Source organism: Polypterus senegalus, chromosome 1 (genome assembly GCF_016835505.1).
Source record: "Polypterus senegalus isolate Bchr_013 chromosome 1, ASM1683550v1, whole genome shotgun sequence".
Taxonomy (NCBI): Eukaryota; Metazoa; Chordata; class Cladistia; order Polypteriformes; family Polypteridae; genus Polypterus; species Polypterus senegalus.
This window is the reverse complement of record NC_053154.1, coordinates 1,284,935-1,291,325: the sequence shown is the minus strand read 5'-3', so window position 1 is coordinate 1,291,325 and position 6,391 is coordinate 1,284,935.

The following is a 6,391-nucleotide window of genomic DNA, read 5'->3' as shown; positions in this document are numbered from 1 at the left end:
ATCTATCTATCTATCTATCTATCTATCTATCTAGATTTCTCAGCTGTTAGATTTTCAGCTCTAATGCTTCTTCCCCCCCATCTTTCCCCAATCATTACAAAGACTGATGATGAAGATGCTCTTGTTTCTTCAGGGCATATTCAACAAGTTTATAAATTTTACATTTACTTTGAAGCTGCCTTGTTTTCAACGCAAACACAGCCTCCTTAGCACTGCTGATACACTTTCTGATTGGACACTTGTGATGAACAAGCAGCCCTTCACCTGCTATGAGATTCTCATTCTAATGTTCATTAAAGCCGATCTGCTCAACTCATTTCTGTGAAATTCAACTGTAGACACTTTTATTAAAACATCAGGACAATTTTGATGACATCTGACCAACCAACGCAGTGACCATCATATTTCCTCAATATCTCCAAAATAATGGAGTTGATTTCAAAGGTCCATAAAGTCCGCTTCACTACTTGGTCACTTCCTCCATGTGCCTGTGGTTCTCTGTGAGAAGTAAAACCTTCTAACATTTGTGGGAAATTTACCCTTAGTCAGTTTACATCTGTGTCCCTGTGCTGAACAATTCATTTAAAGTACCAGCTGACATCCACCGTCCTAACTGCCTTCATAATATAAAACACGTCAATCACGTTCATCAGCTCCTTCAGCCTTTCCTCCTCAGTCACTCTCTGTGATCCTGAATCATCACCGGTTGCTCTTCTCTAGCACTGCTCTGACTTTTATGGAACATGGAGACCAAAACTGCACACAGTACTCCAGATGAAGCCTCACCAGTGTGTGTCATTACATGAAGGAGTGACTGCGTGTGAGCTTGAGGTGCTCTTCCACCTCCCTCATCATCAATACTTACTTGGATCATTGCAGAGACTTCCTGGGCAGCATCTCATTGAAGGACTGGAACAACTGCTGTTTGAAATGCATCCACGGGTAGAACCTGAAGAGGTGATAACAGTGTTGGATCAAATATAGTTAAAAAAAAAAAAGTAAAATCTGTAAACCTCACTGAAGAGCTGACAAGAAGTCCATAAACTGAATTTAGTATCACTGAATAATGTGACTTTTACGTAAAGTCCTGAAATAAAGACCAGGCACCTAGTGGGACATAAGAGCAGTGATCACCAGCCTAACAGCAGAGTCTTGTGACAGAGCAGAAGTGGAGGAGATGTCTCTGTTCTCTTTTTCTTGATTTTCCCCCCTTAGCCTCATCCTCCTCTTCTGCAGAACAGCACTATTCGATTCTGTCTGTTTAAATGCTGCCATTCTGAAACATCTATCACATGCTGGGTTTTGGAATGGCCACTAAAGGAAAGTTATCTTGCCAGTCTCCATCCTGGCAGAGTTTGTGCCCACAGCCTTCAGCCTCCATTGGTGACACTCTCCTGGATCGTTACCTGCAGCCTGATATCTGACCTCTAAGGTTAGACAAGGAAGCAGTTTGGTCATCCTGCCCAGATTAACATGACCAGTATGCAGAGAAAGGCATAACTGAGGTTAATGAAGACGGCAGACAGGATTCATAATGCCAGCTAGGCAAATCAAAGAGGTCCTTACTAGGATCAAAACAGCCATGGCTGTGTATATTTCCTCTAGATATTATGGACATGCCCACAGAAACTAATGTCTTCTTGCTAGCCACTAGCCCAAGGAAACACAAAAGCATCAAAACGCCTCCTAAGAATATAAGCAGTGCACAAGATGGTGGCATCTGGAAACGTTTCCAGCAGTAACATCAAACACGGCTTGCTATGTGTCAATGAGCTCAGAGCTAACAGCAACAGGGAGGATGTGTGTCTGGACGATGAGATGGTGAATTTTAATAAAATACAAAGGCTCCCATGACTTTATTGATGAATGGACAAAAGCAGCAGCACAGCTGAATGTCATCAGGATGTCAGACGCCTCAGAGCTGGAGTAGCTGGATAAACGGGAGGCTGTCAGTGAACAGCAGACTTTGTGAGCTAGGCCAGTAACATTGTTTGACAGATGTAGACCGTAAAGGTGTCTCCCTTTCAAGCAGGGGTTGAATGATCCGTAAAGATTTACAAATGATAAATATTTATATATAGTAGGAGTTAAAGATTTTGAGTACATACTAATTTAATTTAAAGCAGTTCATTCTAATACAAATTTCGAATTTGGTGAGACTCATAAAAATATTAGAACATTACAATAATTGTGGCAAGAGCAGCCATTCAGCCCAACAAGCTCATCCGTCCTATTGACCTTGATTATCCGAAATAACATCAAGTTGAGTTTTGAAAGTCCCTAAGGTCCTACTGTCTACCACACTACTTGCTCACTTACTCTAAGTGGCTGTGGCTCTCTGTGTGAAGAAGAATGTCCTCATGTTTGTGTGAAATTTACCCTTAGCAAGTTTCCAACTGTGTCCCTGTGTACTTGATGAACTCATTTTAAAGTCGCCGTCTTGGGCCTTTGACGAATTCTCTTCATCATTTTAAACACTTCATTCAGGTCTTATTAATCTTAACCTCCTTCTGATTAAACTGAAAAGACTCAACTCTAACTTAACTCTAACTCTTAGCTCAGACCTCTCAGTCCTGAGTCAGCCTAGTCACTCTCCTCAAGGCTTTCTCTAGTGCTGCTATGTCTTTTTTGTAATAAGGAGACTGAAGATGAGGCCTCACCAGCGTGTTATTCAGCTTTCGACTTGTACTGCACATCTAACATCCTAAAAGCCATCTTGATTGCCTCTGTCCACTGTCTGGATGTTCATTGTCACGAGTCCACTAAGACTCCCTGGTCCTCCTCATTTGGGGTATTTTCAAGTTTCAGACCTCCCACTGTGTATTCAAAGATAACATTTCTGCTTTTCTTAAGTAAAACACTCTCTTAAATTGTAGAAATAGATAATGCAGTTTGTTTCTGTCACCACTGTGAAATCATTCCTGCTTCTTCACTTTTCCACTTCACAGCCACACATGGTGAGCCTGGAGATGAACCAGGAGCCTCTTAGCCAGTAAGATACACAAACGCATTAAAGCAAAGTTAACTCAGTCAACAATAACACAAAAGGTCTGTACGAAGAGCACAGATTCACCTTGAAGAAGACCACAATGAGTGGACGCCTGCAATAAATTCTAAACAATTCCTGTGGGCTCACCTGAAGTGAAACACTTGTCTTGAAAACCAATGCACTGCACAACAGGCTGGCAACTTCCGTCTTCTCCAGAACAGCAAACAAGTCCGTTTGGACCGGCAGAGGTGTCAACTGTCAGTGAAAAAATGCCAGAGAGTTCTCAATGATTCATCACAATATGTCTATCTGTCATTATTTTTATGATGAATTAATAGCAAAATCCTTCTGGGTACTGTACAGTATATGCATGCCCTGTAAGACAGTCAGCTGAGCTGAGCTCTATATTTGAATAAATTACATTCTTCTTAACAAAACAGCTTCTAACATCCACTTATACATGGTGCTATTTAAAACATCTGATAATTGGTGAGGACTTTAAATCAGACACCAAGATATCAGAAGCTCAGTGATCAAATGCCTCAAAGCTTAGAAGCCTTATTGTACGTTACGACAATTTACAATCTAAAGTAAATTTGAAGTCACTTCTCAGATTGAAACAAGAAATTATATTTGAAAATAACTTCATTTGTACTGTCCCTGATTTTTCACTTCAATAGCTGCTAAACGTGTCACATTTTACAGCATTAAACAGTGCTTACGTAAAGCCGACATCAGATACAGCCTCTTGTATCCTGCTGATCTGAGAGTGGATATCAAAGGCAAGCTCCATATTTTTAGTTCTCCGTATGAAGGAGAACAAGAGCTAAGAAAAAAGATCCCGACACTTTTTGAAATACGATCAAGAGTCACATTGTGTCCTGGCAAAGACAAAGAAGATTTTGCCTGCAATTTGGTCCATTTGCAGTGAGACTTTTTCCTTATCAGCTACTTTTATGTTTTAATTGCAATTATAATTATATGTGTATGTATATGTTGTGGCAGGAGGCTTGGGGCCAGACCCTGCCTGGAGGCAGATTATACGTCCCCCGGTCCACGAGGGGGCAACCACCCTGGATAAGGAGGGGACCATGGGGACCGAACCAGGAGACTCAAACCTATAGGGGCCCGTGGCCACCGTCAGGGGTCACCCCGAGCGTTGTGGAGCCTGGAAAACCTGCACTTCCACCACACCTGGGCAGGTGAAGGAAGAACCTTCCAGGGACACCGGGAGTGCTTGTGGGTGCCAGTGCGGCACTTCTGCCACACCAGGAAGTGCCGCCGGAAGGTCATAAGCAAGCAACTGGAGCACATCCAGGTGAATATAAAAAGGACCGCCTTCCTACAGTCGAGGAGCGAGAGTCGGTAGCTGGAGGTGGATGACGCTCTAGCGACAGGGTGAAGAAAGGCGGGCCCACGGACGTTGGAAAGGCCCGTGGTTGGGGTTGTTTGGTACTGGAAGCACTGTGTTCTGTGCGGTGTTAATTGTAAATAAAACGTGTGTGTTGTACTTGTGCTGGTGTCTGTCTGATGGTGTTCGGACCAGTTCTCACAATGTGTGTGTTTAACATCATTCCTTCTCTTTATTCTTTTGGGACTGTTTAAGATTATATTCTAGGTTTATAGTATTTGGACTAGATATTTCTACTCTCATCTTTCTACACTAGTGCTGGGCGGCTTGTTTAGTTCATGATGTGCTCTGTCTCTAGGCATGTCAGAGATCTGGGATTTCATGAAGTGTGGTCTATCATCACTTGGGGAAGCAAAATGGGGAGAAAAGAAAGACAGCAAGCTATTTCTGATCTATCCTTTTTACCCCCACAATTGTAAATGCCAACACAACAATAGGCTTCCTAGCCATAACTCCTGGCAAAATTGGAAATTAAGGTTAAAGCTATCATATGTAATAATGTACTACCTTAATTTAAGACTATAAAATGACATCAAAAGTTCAGAAGTAATGTCTCTTTGACCAAATAGTGAGCTGGACTGTCAAAGGTCTCAATCACGAATTAATAAGTAAGAACATATTCTCTCATCTAACAGGTCTAAATGCCAAGATAGTAATTTTACAGGAGACTCACTTAATCAGCAAGGATTAGTTTCAGATGCAAAGAGATTGGACTGCCCAAATGTTCCACTCCAGCTATACAAAGAAAACTAAAGACGTGGGTATCTTAATTCATAGAACAATTTCATTTGTTGTATCAGATGTATTATCTGAGCCTTAAGGGAGATATGTATTGGTGATGAGTAATTTATTTAATTGCAAAGTGATATCTACGCACACAATGTGGATGATAGGCAACCATTCCCAATGTGAACACTCATAAAATTATAATGGCCAAAGACTTTAACTGTGTTTTAAATCCAGACCTAGATAGTTCTTCAGCTACAGGGGAGATAACATCTAACACTGCAGAAATAATTACACACTTATAAATTGATCATAACTTATCAGACTCATGGAGATTTCTAAATCCATACTTAAGAGCATATTCCTTCTTCTTGCCAGTACATCATTGTTATTCAAGAATTGATTATTCCTTTAGACATAACAATTTGTTGCACATAATCAAATCTTGCAAGTACAATGCTATTGTTATCTTCAACCATGTCTCTCTGATGATTGAGCTCAAATCACTTTGCCCCACATACAGATCTGTGCATCATAAAGACTAGTCTCACTTCTGAATAATGATGTTAAGATTCTCTCCAACATCCTAGCTATGTGGAGAAGGACAAACGAACTGTAAATGCTTTAACTTCACTATTAGCATGTAGATTTGTCTCGCTCAACTGGAATAATCCCAGCCCACCTCTGTTAAGTCAGTGAGTAACTGATGTCATGTACTATTTGAAATTGAAAAAACGCAGATTCTCACTTAGAGGATCTGTAAAAAACTTCTTTAAAACCTGACAGGATCTCATCAATAACATTTTCATATTGGGGAAAAGGTTTCTCTTCTGTCTTTTCTACTCTTAAAGATTTACGCTGGCTGTTTGCCTTCCTCTTTTTCTTTTAGGTTGTGTTGAATTGAATTTAGTTTTGTCGGGTTTGACTTTATTGTATTGAATGTTACTTGCTTTTAATAATTTCAATAAAAAACAAAAAATAAATCAATAAAACATCCAAAAATGAAATCAAACACTAAGATTATCATTGACCACAGCAAACATCTTGAGAAATAAAGAAGATTACTAAACCATACAGCACATTTGACTTGTGGGCATGTTGTCACTAACCTGTTTGTGTGTTGCAAAAATCAGAGCTGCAGCATTCAGCAATGAGCGTCTGGCTTTCATTTGCACTGATGTATGATGAAGTTTTGTTACAGTCCTCGGGACGACCACAAAACCTTCTGAACGACGATATGTTCATTGTAGCTGTATGACAGAAGA